The sequence below is a fragment of the Equus asinus genome, chromosome 10 (assembly GCF_041296235.1).
Source record: "Equus asinus isolate D_3611 breed Donkey chromosome 10, EquAss-T2T_v2, whole genome shotgun sequence".
NCBI lineage: Eukaryota > Metazoa > Chordata > Mammalia > Perissodactyla > Equidae > Equus > Equus asinus.
In genome coordinates, this window is record NC_091799.1 from 60,140,573 (window position 1) to 60,168,451 (window position 27,879).

At 37.8% G+C, this 27,879-nt stretch overlaps 1 protein-coding gene and 1 long non-coding RNA gene across 4 annotated transcripts in view; one reads left to right on the forward strand and one right to left on the reverse strand.

Moving 5' to 3' along the window:
* Nucleotides 1-27,879, reverse strand: part of RGS7BP (regulator of G protein signaling 7 binding protein) — a 101,475-nt gene that overhangs the window by 45,672 nt on the left and 27,924 nt on the right. The window contains exon 1 of one of the 3 annotated variants that reach the window (XM_070519597.1): nucleotides 6,419-6,524. The exons of the other annotated variants lie outside the window; for them this stretch is intronic. The gene's annotated coding sequence lies outside the window, so the exon portion shown is untranslated. Of the gene's footprint in view, nucleotides 1-6,418; nucleotides 6,525-27,879 lie in introns of those variants that run through there. 3 annotated transcript variants of the gene reach the window in all.
* LOC123286553 (uncharacterized) overlaps nucleotides 12,725-27,879 on the forward strand; it is a 33,113-nt gene continuing 17,958 nt past the window's right edge. Inside the window, exon 1 of the long non-coding RNA XR_011506440.1 lies at nucleotides 12,725-12,924. This is a non-coding gene — a long non-coding RNA (uncharacterized lncRNA). The remainder of the gene's footprint in view (nucleotides 12,925-27,879) is intronic.

The following is a 27,879-nucleotide window of genomic DNA, read 5'->3' on the forward strand; positions in this document are numbered from 1 at the left end:
TCCAACAGAAGCATCACTTTGGATTTTCAAAATGGCATAAATTATGTAAGATCATAACCCTTAGCTAGGAAAAAAAAAGGCTCATGAACTTCACCGACAAAGGACTTGAGGGCAGAAATATGCTCTATTATTTCCTGGCATTCGATTCAGCATTAACAAAATACAATGCAACTAATGTTTACTGGCAGTTTACTATGTGCCGGATACCACACTAAGCACTTACATCTCATTTAATTCTCACAATGAGTCTATGACGTAGTTACTAGCCTTATCCTCAGTTTACAGACTGAAGGAAATGAGGCTTAGGAGAGGTTATGAAACTTGCTCAAGTCACACAAATAGTAGACGGAGTGATAAGACTCAAACCTATATTTATGCTTTTAACTGCTATGTAATATTATCAGAACTGAGTGCTCAGGAACTGAACTATATTGATATCTTTATTCATTTATCCCGTGCACAGTTACTGAAAGCATACTTTCTGCAAAATATTGTGCTAGGAGTGAACTAATTTTACTCTACTTTTTCTTTGTTGAACCCCTAAATTATCATGGCTTAAAAGTCAGCCCTACTCTTGGTTCCTCCATTTATAGAAAGCACACAATACTTTCTGCCCAGCTCAGGGAAAGGCATAACACAAAGGGAGTGTAAGTGTGTAACACAGGAGGCATGTCAGCTAGTGCAAGCTGGCGTATGTGGGGGAGCGGGGAAAACTGCCAATGAGAACAGGGTATACCCTCACCCCACAGGGATCCCTCCATCTGAGCAGAGCAATAAGAATGGGAAAAGGGCATGGTAATGATTGAGTATAAAATCCTGTTTCTAGCTCTCTGTGCCCTTTTCTGCATGCACAAAAATGAAGGCACTGAGGGGGAAGTGGGAAGGTGACATTGATGCTGTTCATGGGTCATCATTATTCTCTCTTCTGCCAAAGGGTCTAGGATGCAATGCAGAGGTCTCTTTTTACCACTTTACTGGGAATGTGAGAGTTCTCTGCACAAGGTAAGAAACAAACACTGTAAATTATTTCCAAAGCATTTTAGAAGTGAGCAGTGAGATAAATATATTAATGTAAATATTAGACATTGTTGGCGGCTAATGGCTCAGTTGGATTTAAGAGTTTTTAAATGTTATACTTAGACAAGTAGTCTTCAAACTTTGTATGTCATGCATCTCTATCCATAAAAAAATCAGGGGGCTGGTCTGGTGGTGCAGCGGTTAAGTTCGCACGTTCCGCTTCTTGGCGGCCCAGGGTTTGCTGGTTCGGATCCTTGGTGTAGACATGGCACCGCTTGTCAGGCCATGCTGTGGTAGGCATCCCACATATAAAGTAGAGGAAGATGGGCACAGATGTTAGCTCAGAGCCAGTCTTCTTCAGCAAAAAGAGGAGGATTGGCAGTAGTTAGCTAAGGGCTAATCTTCCTCAAAAAAAAAAAATCAAACATGTGCTTTTAATATGCAATGTATTTGTTGACAAATTATACATATATAATGACACTAACATATTTGATATATTAAAAATGTACAAAAAGATATGAGAAAAGGAGACTATAAATTATAAAGTTATAATTTTTTTCAGATCACCTTGCACACATCACTTTGAAGCCCATGGGCTCAGGTGGGAGGTTCTCAAACTTTAACGTGCATTAGAATCAGCTGAAAGGCTTGTTAAACCACAGAATGCTGGGCTCCATCCCTAGAGTTTCTAGTTCAGTGGGTCTGGGCTGGGGCCTGATCGTTTGATTTCTAATAAGCTCCCAGCTGATCCAGGAACTGCACTTTGAGAAGCAATGGGTTAGCCTATTACAGCCATACCCCTTAGGGAAGGCATCTAGCATCCAAAGGAAAGAAGCAATAATGTTGGTATGCCGGCGGTGAGGCTTATATTTAAAGCAGCCTCCAAATCATGACACACGGCCACAGAGCTAATTCCATTAAGCGAAAGAGTAACTTCAGTAAACATCCAAGCACATTCCAGGCACTTGAGGAGAAAAATGTTTTCAGATGACATTCAGCATACACATTAGGGAAAATGTACTAAGTAGATCCAAACCCACACTTTAGCTCAAAGTTAAGCAGATGGAAGACCATGGGAGGCTCTAGGACCACAGTGATATGGCATCCTGCATGACAAGCATCCCCAAGAAGCCAAGCATTGCTTGGCAGATTCTTCTGAAAGGCCTCCTGGAGGGTGTGCATTCAAGTTGCAAATCCCATTTGGTTTGCACTCCAGGTTTTACTGGGCAAGGTTTTACCCTAATTTTAAAAACATCTTGTTTTAAAAGTTTTTCTTCATTTTGGCCTTCTTTCATTTCCTGTCCTTGAACTCACATTGCAACACTCTTAATATGAACTGACATCTTATTGCAAATCAAAGGAAATGCAACACCTACTTTACAAATTAGTATAAGAGCTAACAAAGGGCCACAAATGGTGAGACAACTGGAAAGTGACACTGTTCCAGGCAAGGGCAAGAACGATAAACTCAGAGGCTCTCTGCGCCCTGCTCTGAACAAATCATTCACTGGGATGCTAGTTTGGAAGCAAGTGGGAAGGACAGAGAATGAACATTCCGGCTCACACTACTGAAATTCCAGAGATCCGCAACAGATACCCAACATGCCTACAGCTGACAAAAATCGCTTGAAAGATGTGAGGCTGCAGCATCAACTGGGGCCCGCAGCCTCAGCGAAAATGTATAAAGACAACTCCTGTCTGATTTTGTTAAAGGTAAAAATCCTGGTTATGCTTTCTGGACCTGCTGCAAAGATTGCTTGTACCAAGGGTGGGAAACATCATCCAGCAGCATGTAACAGGGAAATTGGAAAAGTTGATCCAGGCAGGAAATGAAAAATTAATAGAAAGAAGCCTGGTTGACAAGACAGAGGGAAAGGACCAATGGGTGTGTGTGGGAACTTAACTACATTTCACTAGTGGAAGGTTACACATGCCGGCTGCTGATGTTGCAGTGAAACTTAGAATAGAGCCCATTCCTTCCCAAGGATTTAAGGGGCAGGAATTAATTTATATTTGATTTTTACACTACCATTTCTCTCTGTCTTGTTTCTGCTTTTGTTTTTTTAAACAGTAGAGTTCAACTTTTTAGAGAATGTCATTCCTTTTCCAAGTTGACTACTTAGACTAGTGTGTGCTTAAGTTACATTTGCAAATATGAACACATGATATCTCCGAGTGATATACACAAATTCATTTCCCTCTACCATGAGTTACGAAAGGCAGTTTCCATTGCAATTTAAACATGTCATCTAATTAAAGATACAAATCTTGAAATGTTTTTCTTCTCTCAGCACTCTATCCTAGCTTTTACACACACACACACTCACACACACAGATTTTTTTTTAGGTCAAGCACACAGTGTTCTACCAGAAAGGAATAATGTCAAGTAAAAATAATAGCAGGCATAAAGAAAAATAATCACTCAGTCTACATGGAGCCAAGAGGAAGACTTAGAAAACAGAGTAAGAAGTTGTAGGGCAATTTTCCCAAACATCAAGCAATATTATACTTGTTGGCTCTTTGAAAATAAGATAACAGTATTACGACAACATTAAATCATTTTTCGATGAAAAGTAAATTACCCCCAAATCCCACATCTTAATGTATCTATGTTAACTTTTGTGACAAATTTTCCAAATTTTGACCATCTGGATATTTATTTTTACTCAGTTAAAATTATTGTAGGCCAATTTTGTGTTTTTTTTTAACATCACTTTATGATAAACATTTTCCCATTTTAAATAATTTCAACATGGTAATAGGGGGAAAAACAGGAAACTCACTGAAGAGGAAATATGAAAGGATAATAATTACAGGAAAAAATACTCAGCTTCATTAGTAATCAAGGATATGCAAATTTAAATCAGTAAGATACATCATTTCATATCCATTAGATCAGAAAAATAAAAGTCTGAAAATACCAAGTGCTTAAGAGGAGCTAGAGCAAGGCACCAATGGAAAGGTCAATTGATACAATCATTGGAGAACAATTTGAAGTATCAAGTACAATGGAAATTGTGCATATGCAACCACCCATCAATTCTACTCCTATGTCTGTTGTCTAGAGCAGCCCTGTTCAACAGAACTTCCTGTGATGATGGAGATAGTCCTCTGTGCTCAGCAGTATGATTAGCCACAAGCTTCATGTGGCTATTGAGCACTTGACATAGGCTAACACGCCTGAGGAACTGAAGTTTTTGTTTTAATTATATAAATTTAAATGTCTATGTCTCTAGCAATATATAAGTGTACCAATTTTACCATAGAATTACCAGAATTGGATGTAATCATTCTTTGACATTTTGCTAATTTACAGTGTGTAAACTTCTATATATTGTTTACCCTGTGGTTTTTCAACTATTAATATAGTTGAATATTTTCCCTCATGTTTGCTTATTCCAATTACGTGTCCATACGCTTTGTCCAGTTTCAGCTGAGGTCTTTGCTATAAACCCCATGCAATATTTTTCCTTTTTTCTGGCAGTAGTTCCTACCAACTGTAAATACTCCTTAGTTCCTCTCTAATTTGTATCCCCTAGAAGTTCAGTATAATTTTTCCCCATTGTATTTTTTAGTAAGCTTAAAATGTTTCTGCATTTTCACTTACAGTTTCTTGTTTGAAGGTTAAAACAACTTTAGTTAAGACTAACAGTTTCAACTACATAAAAACTAAGCTACTATTAAAACAAAAGAAAGATGCAAACACTGGATTGCATTGAGTAAAAGAGACAAATATGTTTGTATGAAATATGAAGAGCTCATTCAGTTCATAAGGAAACAATCAGCTGAAAGGTGTAGCAAAGTTTATTGCTCATTTCCTGAGCCTCTCCAGGGAAGCCATTGGATCAGTGCATGCTGCCTACCATCTCAATTTTGTTCTCTCTTCATTTGTGACTCTGGAGATTTCTCTTACTTTTTTGTGAGCTCAGTTACACCTTTAAAAGGGTGTTTGTCACATTTTATCCAACTTATCGGTCTTGTATGTTTTAGAGTTATCTAACCCAGTGTATTACCAGAAATAGAAGACACAAGTTATCTCACCCACTCTTACACAGACTCTCTGATGTAGATATTATTAACATTTTAAAGATGAAGAAAGTGAGGCTGGGTTACTTTCTCAGGGATCACAGAACTGTTAAGCCTGATATTGGAACACTGCCTCCAAAGTCTGGGCTCTTTCTACTAAATGTTGGATGCAGGCATGCTGCCATTTTGAAAAAGAGAAATGAAGGAAGGAAGGAAAGAAGGCAGGCTAGCCAGCCTACAGATTTAAGTAATACTAGGTCACCTGTAAGATTAACTGGAAAGCTCCAAAAAGAAAAGATAAATAGGACAAAAAACAAGAACCCCAGAAATTCCTTCATATAAGAACTAGCATTAAATTTTTATAGGTTGAAAGTGTGAATCTGACATTGATTCTTCCACAGAAGCCATCATTAAGGGAGGAAAAAAGGTAAATCCTGATAATTTGTTTTCCTTTGGCCAAGGCAAGCCTAGGAAATAAAATTATCCTGATTTCAGATTATCTGAGCATTTACAACTGAATCATGATCATGTTACTTCAAAACAGAATCAAAAGCATCCAAATAAACAAAACAGTCAACAGACACCATGGAAAGAAAAAAAGTAACAGCTAAAAGTCCAGAAATCCCTCAACTTAAATTCAGACCCAGGTGTTAGGAGTTGATGTAGAGCACAAAGAAGAAATGATTCCAGATTATGTTGAATCAGGTCAAATAAATGCTTCACGTGTAGAAGAAATTAAAAATGAAGATAGGTTAGGTATATTGAGTCAATTATATTTTGAAGCTTTTGTTTTGCAAAAGCAAAGAAAAATTCTGCTTTGTTAAGAAAATAATGCAAAAGAGCAAAACACAAAAGAAAAAGGAAAAAATCCTGGAATAGAGTAATATACATTCTACTTGAAAGGCTAAATAATTTTTTTAAATGTCAGGAGTGACGTCAGCATCATAGTGGAGTGAGCTCTTCTTTAGTCTCTCTCCCCCATGAATGAAAAGGATATTCATAAACCAACAGAGGAAACTCATACAACACAAAAGATGTCTGAGAGACCCATGCAGCCACACATCTGAAGGTGGAGGTGCTGAACCCCTAGGAAGAAATGGAAGGAGGTAAGCGGATCTCCTCTACTTCCCCCAGTGGCAGTGACTCAGGGTGCAATACCCCCACAGCTCTGAGAAAAGAGGAGGGGGAGCTCTCTGCAGGAACACCTTCATTCCCCGAATTCCCTTGCAGCCCATGGGAAAGCCCCACACAGAGGTGGCTAAGCTATTACAGGGATGTCTTCATCAAGCCAGCATCCCAGGGGAGCAGATAGTGAGGGCAGAGCAAGAACATCCTCAGGTTTGCACACATGAAAGAAAGTACCCCTCTCCCTACCTGGCACTCCAGCTCAGCTGGTCAGCAAGAGTGTCCAAACATACATTAGAAAAGCAGCAGCTGTGAGTGAGCTAGCCTGCAATCACAGACGGGCCCCATCAACATAGATTCTAAATGACAGGCACAGATGCCAGGGATTGCAGCAGGCTCAGAATACACATCTCCCCACCCCCCAAGTGGTAGCAGGTGGAAGCTGCAACCAGATACTATCACTATGTGAAGGCACAAATCCATGCCATCAAATAGCATGAAGAACTATATTAATACACCAGATCAGAAGGAAAATGAAAAGGACCCAGAAGTCAACCCTAAAGGCACAGAAATTTACAACCTAAATGATAGAGAATTCAAAATAGCTATCATAAAAAAACTCAGCAAGTTACAAGAAAGTACAAATAGACAGTTCAATGAAATTGGGAACAAAATTAATGAACAGAGGGAATTCTTCACTAAAGAGATTACAACTATAAAGAAAAACCAATCAGAAATGTAGATGAAAAATACAATGATGAGTTAAAGAAAAATCTGGAGTCCCTGAATAACAGAGCTGATATAAGGGAGGGCACAATTAGCAGTGTGGAGGGCAGAAATATAGAAATGCTTCAGATAGATGAGAAGAGAGAACTAAGATTAAAAAGAAGTGAAGAAATTCTCTGAGAAATATCTGACTCAATTAGGAAATGCAACATAAGGAGTATAGGTATGCCAGGGGAGAAGAGAGGGAGAATAGATCAGAAAGCTTGTTCAAAGAAATAATAGCTGAGAACTTCCAAAACCTGGGGAAGGAGCTGGGAATACAAGTAAAAGAAGCTAATATAACTCCCAACTATATCAATGTAAAAAGAATTCTCCAAGGCATATAGTAGAAAAACTGGCAAAAATCAATGAGAAAAAAAAATATTAAGGGCAGCAAGGCAGAAGATAATAACTTATAAAGGGACCCCTATCAGGCTTTCAATAGATTTCTCAGTAAAAAGCTTACAGCCTAGGAGAGAGTGGAATGATATATTCAAAATTCTGAAGGACAAAATTTTCAGCCAAGAATACTCTATACTGCAAAAATATCCTTCACATATGATGGAGAAATAAAAACTTGCACAGATAAACAAAAGCTGAGGCAGTTCATTGCCACAAGACAACCCTCCCCCCAACAAGAAATGATCAAAATGCTCTTATACCTTGAAAATAAAAAGAAAGGAAAGGTGTACAAAGCTTTGAGCAAGGAGATAAATAGGCAGACAAAATCAAATCAGAAAATTGCAGCTCTCTATCAGAACGGGTTAGCAAACACTTAATTATAACATTAAAGATAAAAGGAAGGAAAACATCAAAAATAAATATAGTCTTGTCATTTTCACCACAAACTCACAAGACAAGATGGAATGAAATGTGACAACAACAACCTAGAAGGGGAAGAGGAAAAGGACGGAATTGGCTTAGACTAAGTAAATAAGAGGCTATCAGAAACTGGACTATCTTATCTATGAGATTTTTTTATACAAACCTCATGGTAACCACTAAACAAACAATCAGAAAAGAGACACAAATGATAAGTAATGAGAAAACCATCATAAAGAACCACCAAACTGAATTGGTAGCCCAAAATACATGGGACGAGAAACAAAGGAAATGCAGGAGAACTGGAAAATGAGTGATAAAATGGCAGCATTAGGCCCCCACATTTCAATAATCACTCTAAATGTAAATGGATTGAATTCTCCAGTCAAAAGACAGAGTGTAGCAGCATGGATTAAAAAACAAGACCCAACAATATTCTGCCATCAGGAAACACTTCTCAGCTCTAAAGACAAACACAGGTTCAGAGTGAAGGCATGGAAGATGGTACTCCAAGCTAACAGCAAACAAAAGAAAGCAGGTGTTGCCATACTTATATCAGACAAAGTAGACTACAAGATGAAACAGGTAAGGAGAGACAAAGGGGGCAGTATATAATGATAAAAAGGACACTCCACCAAGAAGACACAACATGTATGTCTATGCACCCAACACAGGAGCACCAAAGTACATAAAGCAACTATTAACAAACCTAAAAGGAGATATTCACAACAACACAATAATAGTGGGGGACCTCAACACTCCACTCACATCAATGGATAGATCATCCAGACAGAAAGTCCACAAGGAAACAGTGGGATTAAATGAAAATCTAGACCAGATGGACTTAATTGATATATTTGGAATACTCCATCCAAGAACAGCAGAATACACATTCTTCTCAAGTGCGCATGGGACATTCTCAAGGACAGAGACCGTATGTAGGGAAACAAGGCACGCCTCAATAAATTTAAGAAGATTGAAATAATAACAAGCATCTTTTCTGACCACAATGCTATGAAATTAGAAGTTAACTACAAGAAAAATGCCAAGAAAGGGACAAAGATGTGGAGATGAGACATGCTACTGAACAACCAATGGATCATTGAAGAAATTAAAGGAGAAATCGAAAAATATCTGGAGACAAATGAAAATGAAAACATACCATACCAACTCATATGGGACACAGCAAAAGTGGTACTAAGAGGGAAATTCATCACAATACAGGCTCATCTCAACAAACAAGAAAAATCCCAAATAAGCAATCTCAAATTACACCTAACAGAATTAGAAAAAGAAGAACAAACAAAGCCCAAAGTCAGCAGAAGGAGGGAAATTGTAAGAATCAGAGCAGAAATAAATGAAATTGAAACAAAAAGACAGTAGAAAGGATCAATGAAACAAAGAGCTGGATCTTTGAGGAGATAAAACTGACAACCCCCTAGCAAGACTTACAAAGAAAAAAAGAGAGAAAGCGCAAATAAATAAAATTAGAAATGATAGGGGAGAAATTACAATGAATAATACAGAAATACAAAAGATTGTAAGAGAATACTATGAAAAGCTATATGCCACCAAATGGGGCAATCTAGAAGAAACAGATAAAGTTTTAGACTCTTACAACCTCCCAAAGCTGAATGAAAGAAATAGAGAATCTGAATAGACCAATCACAAGTAAAGAGATTGAAACACTAATCAAAAACCTCCCAAAAAAGAAAAGTCAGGACCAGATGGCTTCCCTGGAGAATTCTACCAAATATTCAAAGAAGATTTAATACCTATCCTTCTCAAACTATTCCAAAAAATTGAAGAAGATTGAACACTTCATAACACATTTTATGAGGCCAACATCACCCTGATCCCAAAGCCAGACAAGGAAAACACAAAGAAGGAAAATTACAGGCCAATATCACTGATGAACATAGACGCAAAAATCCTCAACAAAATATTGGCAAACTGAATACAGCAAACTGAATGATCAAGTGGGATTTCTACCAGGGACACAGGGATGGTTCAACATCCACAAATCAATCAATGTGATACACCACATTAACAAAATGAGGAATAAAACCCACATGGTCATCTCAATAAACACAGAGAAAGCATTTGACAAGATCCAACATCCACTTATGATGAAAAATCTCAGTAAAATGGATATAGAAGGAAACTACCTCAAGATAATAAAGGCCATATATGAAAAACACACAGCCAATATCATACTCAATGGGGAAAAAACTCAAAGCCATCTCTTTGAGAACAGAAACAAGGCTAGGGTGCCCACTGTCACCAGTTTTATTCAACATAGTACTGGAGGTTTTGGCTAGAGCAATTAGGCAAGAAAAAGAAATAAAAGGAATCCAAATAGAAAATGAAGAAGTGAAACTCTTGCTGTTTGCAGACAACATGATTTTACACATAGCAAACCCTAAAGAATTCATTGGAAAACTACTAGAAATAATCAACAACTACAGCAAAGTTTCAAGGTACAAAATCAACTTACAACAATCGGTTGCATTTCTATACTCTAATAACAAACTAACAGAAAGCGAACTCAAGAATACAATCCCATTTACAATCACAACAAAAAGAATAAAATATCTAGGAATAAATTTAACCAAGGAGGTGAAAGATATACACAATGAAAACTACAAGACATTATTGAAAGAAATCAATGATGACATAAAGAAATGGAAAGATATTCCATGCACGTGGATTGGAAGAATAAAAATGGTTAAAATGTCCATGCTAGCCAAAGCAATCTACAGATTCAATGCAATCCCAATCAGAATCCCAATGACATTCTTCACAGAAATAGAATAAAGACTCTTAAAATTCACATGGGGCAAGAAAAGACCCTGAATAACTAAAGCCATCCTGAGAAAAAAAGAACAAAGCTGGTGGCATCACAATCCCTGACTTCAAAATATACTACAAAGCTATGGTAATCAAAACTGGATGGTACTGGTACAAAAGCAGACACACAGATCAACAGAACAGAACTGAAACTCCAGAAATAAAACCACACACATACGGACAGCTAATCTTCAACAAAGAAGCTAAGAACATACAATGGAGAAAGGAAAGTGTCTTCAATAAAGTGTTGGTAAAACTGAACAGCCACATGTAAAAAAATGAAAGTAGACCATTATCTTTCGCCACACACAAAAATTAACTCAAAATGGATCAAAGACTTGAAGGTAAGACCTGAAACTACAAAACTCCTAGAATAAAATACAGGCAGTACACTCTTTGACATCAGTCTTAGAACGATCTTTTTGAATACCATGTCTATCAGACAAGGGAAACGAAAGAAAAAATAAACAAATGGGACTTCATCAGACTAAAGAGCTTCTGCAAGGCAAAGGAAACCAGGAACAAAATGAAAAGACAACCCATCAAGTGGGAGAAAATATTTGCAAACCATATATCTGGGTTAATCTCCAAAATATATAAAGAACTCACACAACTCAACAACAAAAAACCAAAGAACCCAATCAGAAAACGGGCAGAGGATATAAACAGACATTTTTCCAAGGAAGATATACAGACGGCCAACAGGCACATGAAAAGATGTTCAACATCACTAATCATCAGGGAAATGCAAATCAAAACTACACTAAGATATCACCTTACACCTGTTAGAATGGCTATAAACACCAAGAAAAACATAACAAGTGTTGAAGAGGATGTGGAGAAAAGGGAACCCTCATACATTACTGGTGGGAATGAAAACTGGTACAGCCACTATGGAAAACAGTACAGAGATTTCTCAAAAAATTAAAAATAGAAATAGCATATGACCCAGCTATCCTACTACTGGGTATTTATCCAAAGAACTTGAAATCAACAATTCAAAGAGATTTATGCACCCCTATGTTCATTGCAGCATTATTCACAATAGCCAAGATGTGGAAGCAACCCAAGCGCCCATCAACCATAGACTGAATAAATAAGATGTGGTGTATATATATATATAATGGCATACTGCTCAGCCATAAACAAGACAAAATTGTCCCATTCGCAACAACATGGATGGACCTTGAGGGTATTATGTTAAGTGAAATAAGCCAGACAGAGAAAGACAAACACTTTATGATTTGACTCATATGTGGAAGATAAACAAACACATGGACAAAGAGAACAGTTTAGTGGTGACCAGAGGGGAAGAGGGCTAGGGGCTGGGCATAAGGGGTAAAGGGGCACATTTATATGCTGACTGACAAATAATAATGTACAACTGAAATATCACAATGTTATAAACTATTGTGACCTCAATAAGATTTTTTAAAATGTCAGAAGTAGCTAATATAGTCTAGAAACTGGATAAATTTTGGAAAGACAATCAGAAAATAACACTTTGGAAGAAATAATCAGAATTGGTAGAAGAAAAGGGAAGAAAAAAAGACAATTTTCCTAATATGTACGTTTTAAAACATGCGGGTAAACTTCTCTAGACTATTTCCATTAGACCACATTATCAACATTCTGGAATCATCAAAAGCATATTTTATTGAGTGTGGAGGTAATTTGCTAAAGCAATATATACCTTGAAAACAAAAATGAATTCCCTACATAAGAAATGATGAGAGGTTTTAATTTTTCAAAAGTATTTGAAAAAGGTGCAGATCTAGATTCTGATTAATGAGCATAGGTCAAGGCTGCAAGATATCAAACATAGAGATGGTAAACTAACCTGAAACTGTTTGGGGTATACTGGTAAGCCTAATATGAGGACGTCAGGTTAACAAATACATATATTTTTTAAACCTGTATGTGAACCAGATGATACCTAATCAGAACAATTGAAATATTTTCTTAAAATTTAAAAAGTGAAAGTTTTTAGATTAACTCTAAAGAATAGTGCCAGCCCTGGTGGTCTAGTGGTTAAGATTCGGTGCTCTCACCACCATGGCTCAGGCTGCTTTGCAGTCAGGGAACCATGCCACCTGTCTGTCAGTTGTCACACTGTGCTGGCTGTATTCTACTGCGATACTAAAAGCTATGACACTGGTGTTTCGAATACCAGCAGGGTCACCCATGGTGGACAGGTTTGAGCAGAGCTTCCAGATCGGACAGACTAGGAAAAAGGACCTGGTCACTCACTTCCCAAAAAACTGGCCATGGAAACCCTCTGAACAGCAGTGGAACATGGTCTGAGATAACGCCGGAAGGTGAGAGGATGGCGCAAAAAGACCAGGCAGGGTTCTGCTCTGCTGCACACAGGGTCGCTGGGAGTCAGAATCGACTCAACGGCACTAACAACAAATAAAGAATAGTATACTAATATGTAATGAACTAATTAATTTAACATCAATAACTGCTTAAAACATAATGAAAGGAAAGAAATGCAATATTTCAACAAAGAGCAGCAAAAACATATGGCATCATGGTGATTTAAAAAGGAAGATCAGAAGCTGCAGGGAAAAATCCCTTTAGTCTTATTAGCCGAGTGCTGATCTGAAATACCTTTTCTGAATACTTGTCTAAAAATGAATTGAAGCACATTCTATGGTTCTGATATAGGCTGACTCCCATAAAAATCCTTAAGACACAGTGAGGTTCTGTAGAGAGTAACCTTTGTCTATTTTAATACTGTGTTGGCAGAAGGGGGCACATTCTTGAATGACGGTGACACATAAATGGAAAGCCCAATACAGAGACTAGGTGGTAATGACTGAGGTTTCAATGAAATAAAATATCAGTTCAGTGAGCATTCAGTGTGGGAAATTGCTGTTATGACTTTATTCTGGTTTAATGGCTTTAGAAAAATAATATTTTAATAGGTTTAGACCACTTCATTTTTAATATATTTAAAAGTGCATTTGTTTTACAAAATGAGGAATGTTCTTTGTTATTGACTGAATGGTTATGTCTCCTCAAAATTTATATGTTGAAGCCCTAACCCCCAAGGAGATGTGATCTGGAGATGTGGCCTTTGGGAGATAATTACGGTTAGATAGGTCATGAGTGCAGTCCCTGCTCTGAGGAGACTAGTACCCTTATAAGAAGAGTCTCCAGAGAGCTTGTTCTGTCTCCCTTTCTCTCTGCCATGAAAGAACCCAGTGAGAAGGGAGCCATATGCAAGCCAGGTAGAGGGTTCTCACCAGAACCCAACTGTGCTAGCACCCTGATCTTGACTTCCGCCTCCAGAACTGCGAAAAACTTAGTTTCTGTTGTTTCCGCATCCTGCTTATGGTACCCTGTTATGGCAGCCTGAGCAGACTAAGACATTCTATTAAAAAGGGAAGGCTGTATTCTTCAAAAATGCCAATGTCATAAAAGATAAAAAAAAGTCTGAAGAAATATCCCAGATTAATGGAAGCTAAAAAAACATGACAACTAAACAACTAAATGCAATACCTGACCTAGAGTGGAGCCTACACTGGAAGGAGGGAAAAATGCTATAAAGGACAGCATTCAGTCAGCTGACAAAAACGGAATATGGATGGCAGATTCGATGATTATGATTTCAGTGCACGTTTATGAAGCTGGTAACTGTACTGTGGTTACATAAGAGAACATTCCTATTCTTAGGAAATATTCACTGAAATATTCAGGCATAAAGGGCCATGATGTATGCAACTTACTCGCAAATGATTCAGAAAACAAGCATATATATATATAATGATATATACTTAAAAAATCATAAAGCAAATAGGGTAAAATATTTACAATAAGTGAATAAAATATTCACAGTAAGTATGCAGGTATTCTTTGCCCTACCTTTATTTCTGCAACCTTTTTGTAAGTCTGAAATTACGTCTAAAGAAAAAAATTCATAAAAATTCTTTCATTTTGAAATCCACTTAAGCAATATTTAGGTTCTATTCAAGATGATGTTCAGTAAACAGTACAGTCATACCGGTTTCATGAGTCAATCCCCGAAAAGAAAAAATCAGTAAAAACTGGCTCTGTTAGCGTGCTGTCCTCCACTGATAACTGCTTCAAAAACAACTCCTAAGGGTCGATGGAACAAGTCAGGAGGCCCGGGCCCCCCTTCACCACGACTCCCCTGTGACAGAAGGAAAGGAGCCGGTTCATCACTATGACCTTCTCTTTGTTTAATTATAAAACTAAGACATAAGACTTATTTCGAATGCCTTCATAGCGTTTTGTGGAGATAGTATGTAGAAGAGTACTTCATATCTCCCAGGATAGATTTAAATCAGACAGAAATATAGCAGGAGCTACAATTAGGTTGGTTCTGAACACTTTTCTGTGTGGCAAAGGGAAGCAGAAAACAAACTCTTCTCAAAAGACCAGCAAAGCTGCCTAAGAGATCACTCTCTTTTAAGGGTAACATTGTTTCCTTAATAAGGAATTAATAGATGCTTATCATAGAATCTTTGGAAAATAACCTTAGAAAGAGGAAGACAAAAAAGGCACCCATAATTCCATGCAGTCATTATTTACTTTCATTCTATTTTTCCGATGTTTTCTTAAGTGAATATATAATACACAAAATTCACAAGTTTAGGAAGAATGGGATATATCATAGTGTTTTGTAACCTGCTTTTAGAATAATGCTCCATTGTGAACACTTTTCCTGGTTAGTATACCCAAAGAATTCCATTTTAAGGAAAACATCCACAAATCTTTGCAAAATGCGTGATTACTTCCTCAGGATAAATCATTACAATTGGAATTTCCAAATCAAAGGTGGGAATATTTTTTTGCAGCTTTATTGAGGTATAATTGGCAAGAATTGTATATATTTAAGGTGTACAATGTGAAGTTTTGATACACGTATACATTTGTGAAATGATTACCACAATCAAGCTAATTAACACAACCATCACCTCACACAGTTACCTTTTTGTACATGTGTGTGGTGGGAACCCTTAAGACCTACTCTCTTAGCAAATTTCAAATACACAACACAATACTTTTAACTATAGTCACCATGCTGTATGTTAGACCTTCAGAACTTATTCACCTTGCATAACTACAGCTTTGTACCCTTTGACCAGCATCATCCCATTTCCCTCACTCTCCAGCCTCAGGTAACTACCATTCTATACTCTCCTTTTCTGACTTCGACTGTTTTGGATTCCACATATAAGTGAGATCGTGCTGTATTTGTCTTTCGGTGGCTGGCTTATTTTACTTAGCATAACGTCTTCCAGGTTATCCATGTTGTTGCAAATGGCAAAATTTCCTTCGTTTTAAATGCTGAATAATATCCCATTTTATATACAGATCTTCCTCAGTTTATGACGGGGTTATGTTCTGATAAATCCATCAAAAGTTGAAAATGTCATATGTCAAAAATGTATTCAATACACCTAACCTATGGAACATCATAGCTTACCCGAGCCTACCTGAAATGTGCTTAGAACACTTACATTAGCCCACAGTTGGGCAAAATCATCTAACAGAAAGCCCATTTTATAATGAAGTGTTGCATGTCTCATGTAAGTTATTAAATACTGCATTGAAAGGGAAAAACAGAGTGGTTGTATGGGTACAGAATGGTTGTCAGTGTATTGGTTGTTCACCCTCTTGATTGTGTGGCTGACTGGGAGCTGTGGCTCTCTGACACTGCCCGGCCTCACAGGAGAGTGTCCTACTGCATTCGTGAGCCCAAGAAAAGATCCACATTCAAAATCTGAAGTACAGTTTCTATTGAATGTATATTGCTTTTGCACCACTGTAAAGGAAAAATTGTAAGTTGAACCATCGTAAGTCAGGGACTGCCTATATATACCACATTTTCTTTATCTGTTCATCCATCCATGGACACTTAGGTTGTTTCCATATCTTGGTTGTTGCGAATAATGCTGCAATGAACATGGGAGTGCAGATATCTCTTTGAGATATTTATTTCATTTCTTTTGGCTATATACTCAGAAGTGAGATTGCTGGATCATATGGTAGTTCTATGTTTAACATTTTTTTTTTTTTTTTGGTGAGGAAGATTGGCCCTGAGCTAACATCTATTGGCAGTCTTCCTCTTTTTGCTTGAGGAAGATTGTAGCTGAGCTAACATCTATACCGATCTTCCTCTATTTTGTATGTGAGATGCTGCTACAACATGAGTTGATGAGCGGTGTGGAGTTCTGTGCCTGGGATCCGAACCCACGAACCCCAGGCAGGCAAAGTGGAGTGCACAAATGTAACCACTACACTACCAGACCTGCTCCTATGTTTAAATTTTGGGGGAACCTCCATGACTGTCGTAATTGCTGTACCAATTTACATTCCTACCAACAGTGTACAAGGGTTCCTTTTTTCCATATCCTTGTCAACACTTGCTATGTTTTGTTTTTTGATAAGAGCCATCCTGATAGGTGTGAGCTGGTATCTCATTGTGGTTTTGATTTGCGTTTCCTGATCATTAGTGATGTTGAAACATTTCTCAAAAGAAGACACAAATAGCCAACAGGTATATGAAAAGCAGGAATATTTTTAAGGCTTTTCATAAATGTTTCTAAATATTCATCAAATTTAAACTAATTTATGTCCTCTACCAGTCATTTCTGAGAATATATAGATTCCATCATTTTTTTTCAATCTTTGGCAATATAATTTGCATTTCTTTGATTACTAGTGAGCTAGGGAGTTTTTCCATAAGTTTTCAGATCATTTTGTTTCTTCTTTCATGATTTGGCATTTCATATCCTTTGCTTATTTTATTCATGAAGTATTTGTCTCTTTTACTAATTTGTAAAAATTTTTAAAGTGAGTTACTCATTTCTGTCTGAAACATTTGTTGAAGATATTTTTCTTAGTTATGTTTGTCATTAAGTTGTTAAATAAGTAAATAGGTACAGAAATTAATGAATAAATATATTAATTATATAATTAATACAGAAAACATTCTTAATACTACCTAATATGTTTTCAAATTTTCTCAATTGTCCCTAAATCTCTTTTTTGTGTGTGTCAGGAGGATTGGCCGTGAACTAACATCTGTTGCCAATCTTCCTCTTTTTGTTTGAGGAAGATTGTCACTGAGCTAACCACTGTGCCAGTCTTCCTCTATTTTATGTGGATGCTGCCACAGGGTAGGTTGACTAGCAGTGTTAGGTCTGCACCCAGGATCTGAACCTGCGCACCCCGGGCCACTGAAGCTGAGTGCACAACTTAACCACTAGACCACCAGGCCGACCTCTCTCTTTTTTTTAAATTTCTAAAACCAGGAGTCAGTCAATGCACACACAAGGCTGTTAAGTCTCTTTCACCTCTTTTTAATCTAGAACAGTCCCTTGCCTTTTTTGAAGAGACCAGGTCAGTTGTCCGATAAAATGTTTCACATGCTGAATTTATCTGTTTCTATGTGGTCTTTACTTGCATATAGCAATTTTAAATTTTCATACAGTCAAATGTGTCAAACATTTTATTTATGGTCACTGGCTTTGGGTGTCATTTTTAGAAAGGCCTTTCCCAACTCAATTATATAAACATGTTTCTCTATTATTTTCCAGTACTTTTATCACTTCAGGTTTGACACTTAAATCTGTAACCCATCTTATTTGGTAAAACGTGTGAACAGATTTCTAAATAGATTTACCATGACACTTGTGAAAAATAAATAATTAGGTGACGATGTTGACAACCAATTTTGTGGGTAATGTTAACATAAATATTTATTTCATGCAACAATAAATCATACAAATTAGATTGTTTGAATGTCATATATTTATTTTCTTTGTCAGGTTTCAGATATTGCGTTAAACAGAAACCACATCAAAGCAAGGGAAAGACTGTGAGTCAAATTACAAAATAATCAGTATTCAATTTTATGTCAATACTTTATTTTTTTCATTATTTTCCCCCAAAAGACTCACTAGCATTCCTCAAAATAGTGGATTCTATAATTCTGGTCATAGTGAATGATGATTTCAAATATAGTTCATTAAAATGAAAATGAGAAGAGGAAATAGAGCCATCATCTCCAAGCTCACTACTTATACAGAATGCAAATTGGAATAGATGTATCAATGAAGAATTTCCATCATCATATAAGCCACTTGATTCTTACTAGTACACTGGATGGTAATATTTCCTACATCTTCATAATTAGGAGTGAGACTCTTTCTGTCAGGATTTGCCTGATCATTATGTTATAATTTAGCTAACTTTAAGGAGTATTAAATTACCTCTTTCTCATGAAACATCCTGAATCATGTTTACATGTTTTTAATACTAGATTTGATTTGATGGAGAGCAGTAGCCAACAGTGGAGATGCTTAAGGTAGAAAGCTTTGAAATTTTTCTAAGTGCCAACACAGAAGGTGTGGTTTATAATCTCAGAAAACCAGACTTTCAAAATGTCTGCTCCCCAGGAAGCTAAAATTAAAAAGACAGACAATATCAAGTTTTGGTGAGAAGAATCTTCACACATTGATATTGAGAGAGTAATTGGTACTACTCCTTTTAAAAAATTGTGGCTATATTTACTCAAGCTAAATATATACCTGTCCTATGATCCAGCATTTTACTCCTGGGCGTTTACCCAAGAGAACTGAAGACCTATGAAAACCACTCAAAGATGTCTGTATTCACTCTCTTTATTTCTAATCTTCCAATCTTCCTTCAACTACTGTCCTCTTCCCTCCTCAAAACAGTCCTATCCAAGATATCTATGAAGCTTGCTATTAAATCTAATGGATAATTTTCAGTTATTTTATGACCTCTCTGGAGCATTCCACACTCTTGACTTCTCCCTCCTCCTTGACAATCTCTCTTCCTTGATTCAGCGGCACTGCCTTTCTTGATTTTACTCCTACCTCTCAGGGTGTTGCTGCTGAGTCTCCTCTACTGGCTCCTTTATTTCTGTCTGTTCTTAATCTCAGTATTCCTCAGGGTTCTGCCCTGGCATTCTTCATCTCACTTTACATGCTCTCTCTCAGCCATCTTATCCCTTCCCATTACTTCCATTAAGACTTGCAAGTTTACTTCCAGCCCAAACCACTTTACAAAAGTCCAGATCCATTTATCGAGCAGCCTTCTAGGCATTTCTACTTCAATTTCCCAAAGTCAATGTAATAATCCTGCCCAAATCTTCTCCTCTTGAATTCCCTGCCTTAATGAATAGTACCCCCATTCCCTCAGATAACCAAGGCAGAATTGTATGCGTTATCCTTAATTTATTCCTCTCTTTCTTTCCTCAAGTACAATTAACTCCTTTAATTCAACCTTCTGAATTATGCTCAATTCCTTCCGCTTTTTTCTGTTCTCACTACACTAACCAAGTTCAGGTTAACATCACTGCCCACATAAATTACACCAACATCCTCCTAAGTTTTGACCCCTTCCAACTCATTCTTCAAGGTATAGCCAGAGTAAACTTTCCAAAATGCAAATACAAATTTTCAAATGCAAATTTGTTCACGTCAGTCCTTTGTTAAAAGCCACTGAAGTGGCTCCCCATTGCCCTCAGAATAAAAGCCAACTGTTTAATATGACTTCCAACATGGCTCCTGGGTACCTCTCCAGCCTAATCTCTCTCTTCTGCTTATTGATTAGTGCAGCCTTATATTAAAATCACTTTCAGTTCTAAAATGTGCCGTTATTTCTGGCAACCCAAGGCCTTTGCACCAACTCTTCTTTACACTTTTCTCAACTCCTTTGTCCTCTCCAACTCCTACACATTCTTAAGTAGATGTCAACATCACTTTCTTTGGGAAATTCTCCCTAAAATCCCTAACCTGCATCAGGTGCTCTCCCTATGCAGTACCAGTACCCCTAGACTTATCCACAGGATGCCATGTATCACACTGAATTATCATTGCCTCTTTGCTTCTCTGTCACCACTGCAGTGTAAGCTTGATGAAGGCAGGGACTATCTTATTCACTTTGTGCCCTGTGGCTAATACAGTGCCTGATACATTGGCTCAGTATTTGTTAAATGAAGAATAAGCCAACCATCTCTAAAGTACTATGTATATTAAATATCATTAGTGTACTTTATGTATAACTATGCTACTAACAGAAAGTAGTGAATGAGGGGCAACCAAAGCATCTTCATTTTAGCATTTCTGGAAAGGGGACCCTATTCAAAAGTTTTTTTAAGTACTCAAACTTACTATTGTACAGATACCAGGGACTTTATTTTGGCCACAGAAACTAGAACTTGGGTCTTAAAGTTCATGATTGAAGACCATGGCTTACAGGCCCCTGCCCTTCTCCTTTCTATTTGTTCTTTACAGGGAGAATAGAGTAGGTACCCTTTGCTTCTGCCCTACACACCTCCACGTTGTCTGAGCACAGATCCCCCGGGAACAACTCCTCTCCCTGCTCCACTCGTGCAGCTCCTATAGATCTGTCATTTTCTTTGATGACCCTGCTTCCCCAGACCCGGGTTAGAGGTAGACACTGGACCTAAGCTGTATCACTATAATGCCCACTCCTTGCCTCTAACTGATTAGTCTAGAGATGGAAGGAAATCTGTTCCTTTTCTGGGATTTTTTTTTTAAACTTTTCTCTCCAGGTGAATGAAGCCAGTCTTGAGTGAGAGAGGATGAACTGTCACAGAGATGACAAACAGAGACTCCCCATGGTGTTTAAGTTCTGGATTCGGTTATTCTGAAAGGACAAGGACTTCCCTATACTTCTCACAGCTGGTTTCAATACTTTCATGGAGTTTTTGTACCAATAATTCTCTTTTTGGCCTGAGCTAGTTCAACACTGGTTTCTGCCACTTGAAACTGAAAGAATCTTGTCTAATTCAGAGTACAATGTTTCTGTCTTTGCTGACACCAGCATTAGAAAGTTCCCCAAACATCCAACAGTCTTGTAGGACTATGGTTGTGTCCTACCAGCAGACGTCTTTCCTGGTGTAAACCTTGTATATGTATCTACAGATTGACTCCTCCACAAGGAGGAGTGAAGAACTCCACTCCACTCCTTCAGGAATGACTCCTTTACTTACTCAGGGGGCGAGTCTGTGTGTGAAAAATTCTTGTCATTACCCTATTTACAACTCTAAAATTATGATTGTTTTCAATGCAGTTTTCTAATGTATGTTAACTCTCTTCATCAGTCTAGTGCTTTTATATTAAGGCTTCTTAAGCAAATTGAATAGGATGGGGAATCTTTTGCTTAGAGTTCTAAAGGTTTTTTGAGAACTTCTTCACACTTAAGTAGATCTTCTGTGTTTAAGACAAGCTCTGTTGAAAGAGTTATATATTTTCCTGCATATATCATGTGTACTCTAAACATTTTCCATTTAAGTATTATGAAATATCAATGTTATACCATCTTTAAAATGGAGATACGCCTCCTGTTATGGTTCAAAAGGTCAGAAATATGACACTAATGAGGCTAGTTCCACGTGGAAGAAAGTATCTAGAATGACGTAGAGGAGTTCTCCCTCAACACTGACTTCAGCACTGTATGAGGTCAAAAGGGGATGATGCATGTACGAGAGACAAGCATCATATGTGTAATAATTTTGTATGTATTTATCTATTCATTCTAGTGATGAAAATGTGGGACCATAAAATGCTGATGAATTCTAGACACACAACTGCTATTATTCAATTCATGGTGCTGGAAGGGACATGGAAAACAGACACAAAATAAATCATGCATGTTTCCTTTTTTTGGTAAATCAAGTGATGCCTACATGGGAAGTAAAGAGTTAACAGGAGGCCTGAGACTTCCTCCCTACCCACTAGGGGAAAATGATTGGTCTGAACCAGAGCTCCTCATTAATGCAAAGGTACCAGAGAGTCCCTATCTAAAATAACGCTTTTTGGCAGCATAGACCTGGTCTGTCTAGACTGTGTATTGTAAGTAAACCTGCAGTTTATGGATTTATGGGGCATGGCTGACTGGAGATTAGGAAGTCATCATGTAAGCATTTTCTGTCTGTCTAACAAAAGGAGTATAAAACTTGGAACCCCAAAACCAAAATGACTTTTTTTTGAGTGCAACATGTTCATATAAATTGTTCAGAAATAGGCTGTTAATTTGAAGCCAGAACATGCTAACGTAGGAGAAAGGGAGAATTTTGGGAAGCTGTGTCTGACAGACTCAAGCTCCTCCAGAAAAGAAGGCCTCATCTGTGTTGGGTTCTTGCCAGTATCCTTTGTAAAGCTGGGTTTTGGGTAAGATGTATGATACTCATGAGTCTACTTTTACTTTTCAACTCTTTGGTTAATACATCATGTATATATGAGCAATAAGCTAATAAATGTGTCATTTCAGAATAGAGACAGAGGATAGATTATTTATAAAATAGCACTGTGAAAATTAGTTAATATTTAGAAATAAATGGATTCCCTTTTCAGATTATATACTAGAACAAAAAATAAAAAGAAAGGAAAATCATAAAAAACTAGAATAAAATAGAAAATGTATGAAAATATTTCTCATTTTGACTTAGGGAAGCTCTTTGTAAGAAGAAAAATAAATAAATAAAAATAGAAAGAACTAATAGAGAAAGGAGTGGCAGACAAAGAACAAACTGAAGAAATGTTTTTGTACCACATTTGACTAAGGTGGATTTAGTATAGCAGGAGTCAAAAAATGCCTGAAAAAATAACACCACAGAAAAAAAGCAAAGGTGATGAACAAGTAATTGCCAAATTCATACATATTGACTTACGTCAATGAACGTAAGTACAACTACATTACTAATTAAGAAAACTCAAAATAAATGAAAAGAAAGAGATACTAGGTTTTGTCCATTACATTGGCCACTCCTAAGAATAATGTTAATACCCTATGATGATGAGGAGGATTCTGGGATTGACTACAAAGGGGCAGCACGGGAGAATATTTTTGGGGTGATGGAGGTGTTCTGTATCTTGATGTTGCTGGTGCTTATACAACTCTATGCCCTCATCAAAACTCAGAGAAATGTACAACAAAAAAGTGAATTTTACTATGTGAAAGTTAAATAAATTTTAAAACAATAAAAAATAAAATAAAGTAGGGGGACTAAAAGGGAAAAGTTTGAGAAATGACTGTTGAAGCTGAAATAAGTTTTATAGACATTCAAAACTTTGATATAATATTAATTAAAATTAGCTATGTATATGGTTTAGGTCAAGTGGATAAAATAATGCATATTTACTAAGTCTATCAACTTTTAAGATTCATAAATCCACAAGAAAACATGTTAAAGCAGAGGGGAAAAGGAGCTTTATATTTAATTGGTTGTGACAGTTATGTCTGAGGCTATGATTTCTCTCCTCATCCTTCCCTCTCTTTCCCACTCTTCCCATGTGGCTACGTTCAGGAATTTAACACTGAGTCAAGTTTTTTTTTTTTAAAATATGGTTTTGAACTTCTCATTTTATTTATTTTTTATTTTTTTTATTTTTTTAAGATTTTATTTTTTCCTTTTTCTCCCCAAAGCCCCCCGGTACATAGTTGTGTATTCTTCGTGGTGGGTTCTTCTAGTTGTGGCACGTGGGACGCCGCCTCAGCGTGGTCTGATGAGCAGTGCCATGTCCGCGCCCAGGATTCGAACCAACGAAACACTGGGCCGCCTGCAGCGCAGCGCGCAAACTCAACCACTCGGCCACGGGGCCAGCCCCTACACTGAGTCAAGTTTATCACGTGGTTCTTCATGTCCCAGGCTTTGAACAGTATATCAGAAAGCTTAGATAGCAGTTTGACAGACCAAGCAGGTATTCTTCCTATGATCATCTCCTTTATGGATCCTCAATAAAAGTCAAAAGTCTAACACTACAATCATATTGCTATGAAGGAATTTCCATCATAATCTAGAGCAAAATGGTCAGTGACGTAGCTTTCTGGGGATATGACTTGACCCAGGGATAGAACTTAGAGAAGCTCATGGCTAACATATTCCTAGGATATCTTTCTGGAATATAAATGATTTTAGCCTAGCTTCTAGTAGGACCTAAAGCTCAGAGACTCCAAAATGAACATCTCTAGCAGGCACAGCAGCAACTCTCTTACTCAGTGTTACAGAGACTGGTAATTAGGTGGCTAATGAGTAAGCTATAACTCTATGTCTTACACTGTTATTTTAAGCTGAGACATAATTACACACTCATCCACAAGTCTTTTGGTGAAAGGCTAAGGTCTTTTCTTTGACAGTGGATCCACTGATTGGCATCAGCCATTTGGCAAAACCACATCCATAATACATCATCTCCAATTCTAGTCGCAATTTCTTGAAAGTGCAGCAAGAACTTAAAGTCTCTTGAGATGCATGGCAAGTGCAGAATCCTCCCGGAATTTTATGAGTCTTGTTCATAGCCTTTTACAGTTATCTTGTCCACATCTAATTTGATTGCAATTTTTTTTCTTACCAGCTCACTTTTACGGTCACTTTCTGAAGTATTCAACTACTTAGTTTGTATACTAACCACTCTTTTTGCCCCTTCTCTGTCATTGGGTTACCTAATCAGAATTACAGCATAAACATAAACAGGTTTGGAAACCAACGTAACTGACTCTTGATAAGCATACATGTCACCTGGTGGGGCAGAAATCCATGGCAGGCATTAGAAGATGCTTGCTAACAGGGGCATTAATCAGTAGGTTTTACTGAGGGACTGGGGCACTCTCTTAATCCGTGACTCATGTAAGTGAAGGTCACTTAAAATAATCTCTATAGTACCAGAAAAGTAGGCATTCTGTGTTGTTGATTAACAGACTACATGTATGCTTTATCTACATTTTGTTTTGAAAAGTAAAGGGTGTGATACGCATTCTTTGCCTCGATGAAAATCCACCCACCTGCACAAAGACGAGTTGCAGGATGAGGTGCAAATAGTATCAAGATTTTCATCCTACAAGTACTCCCACTACTGCTACTACTAAACATATTTGGGTTTTTTTGTTGTACATGTATGTGGCAATAAACACCAGAAGAAACATAATCACCCTGGTTAACACAGTTTCTTTTCCCCACGCTGCCACCACACCCCTACCCAGGATATCTGATGCCCACTGGATTCTTCACACGGTCCCTCTCAGAATTTTCTATAGATTCTCTACTTCCTCATCATGATCACCACCTCTTGCTCTCAGCCAAGGTTTGCCCACAGAAATCAGAAAGATCAGAAAGATCGTCCTTTGACTGCTATGGCTACAGGCTTCTGTCTTCAAACTCAGCCCTGCTCCAAGATTATGAGCCACTTTTTGGCTGTTACTTGATATCTAATAAGGATATTACCTATGTGAAGAGACTTCTGGACTCCAGTTCTGAAAACCCTACCATGAAGGGCAAGACTATTTTGACTTTGAGAGTTACAAATTTTCCTTCTCTGCAAAACAGAGGCTTAAATTGGCACCTCTATAGTAATTTATTTCAATCATGAGTGTACCCGAAAGGGCTTGTATATATGCATACGCCACACAACTAGGACTCTTTGAGTCTTTCGTGTGTTAACCATTTTGATTCCCAAGACTTTCTTCCAAGAAACTAGATTTTTGCCTTTTTTAAAACTGATATTAAGCTGTTCCACTGACAGTAATGGTCAAACACATTTAGTTGCTTCTTGAGGCCACAACCTCAAAGACGCTGGTAGGACCATTTAATATCCATAAAGGACAATGTGTGACTTCCTATCTGCTATGGAAGGAAGGTGAAAATCTAGTTCAGCTAAAAGCCATACAACTTTATTCAAGTTTCAAGTGGAAATGAATCGGAATGTGAGGAAGTCTTACTTAAGGCTATTTAAGATCAAAGCTCTCTATGTTGGTCTTTCCTGTTCTTTAATAATCAACTTTTACTTGTAGTTTTTTAAGCTGACCACATATTTTGCTCTTTGATTATGATGGTTAGCTGGAGAGGTGGGCCTGGTAGGAAGAAGCTTTTCAAAAGTTATTCATACATGGGGTGAGAGCAGAACCAATCCCACCCCAAGCACTCATTCAAGTTTCTTGCAGCCATTATTCCAACCAGGGATGGATATATGACATTCAAACTGGGGCCAGGCATCTAATGTATCCACTTGTGCCCCCTCAAGAGAAATGTGCACATTGTAATGGGTCTGTCTATTCAGTGGTCTCAATCAGGATAGGGAAGAAGTATATGCTTCCAGGAACAGCAAAAGTTGTTGGTACACTTGTCAGTAGCCACTGTTTCCATCTCCCATTGTCTCTTTAACTTTCCAGTCTGGATTTCTGTCCCTACTGTACCACCGGCTGCTCATAGCAAGGTCAGTAAGAACTTTTCTCTCGAGAAGTCCACTGGTCCTTCTGTTCTCCTTATTTGATAATTCAGCAGCATTTGGCGCAACTATCACACTTTCCACTTTGAGACACTTTTTCTTTTGACTTCCAGGGCCCTATAACCCTAAATCCCTGGCCCCTTCTCAGTCTCCTTTACTGGATCTCTCTTTTCTTCCTACACTTTAAGAGTATCTCAGTGTTCAGTCCTTCACTGTCTTCTGTTTTCTATCTACTTGTCTCCCTGAATGAACTCATCCAGTCCCAAAATTTTAAATAACACTTCCATGCCAAAGACTTCCAAATTTAAATTTACAGCCCTGACCTTTCATCTGAGCTCCAGACTTGTCCTGATGGACATTAGCATCTAATGGATATTAATGGATGCCTAAAGGAATCTCTAAGTTATTATATCCAAACAGAGCTTTTCAGTTTTGTTCTCTCATCCCTGAAAGTGTGCCTCACCTAGACTTTCCTGTCTCATGATAGAACACTACGTACAGTCAGTTGCTCAGACCAAAAATGAAGGATTCATTTTTGATTCTTCCTTTTCCTCATCCCCCTACCCAACCCTCTGCAACCCTCAATCCATCTGGAAGTCCTTCTGGCCTTACCTCTAAAAGAATACCATGAGAAAAAGTCACTATCACCTGAGCAACTGATTTATTTCTTGCCCTCACACATTTTAAAAACGTAAATCTCATCCTTCAACGGCTTTTCACTGCATTTTGAATCAAATCCACTCTTCCCTGTGACCTAATAAGACCCTGCCGGGCCAGCATCTAACTCCCTCCTTGACCTTGTCTTGTCCTGCTCTCCCACTCTCTCACCACACTCCAGTCTGTCAGGTTCTGGAACTCGCCAAGTTGTCCTGCCTCAGGGTCTTGGCACTTGCTCCTCCTGCCTGGAATGCTGTGCCCCAGATCTCCACATGGCTAGTTTCTTTTACCATTCAGGTCTTATCTCAAATGTCAGCCCCTCTGAGAAGACTTCCCTAGCCACCTAAATCAGCAGGCTTTCCC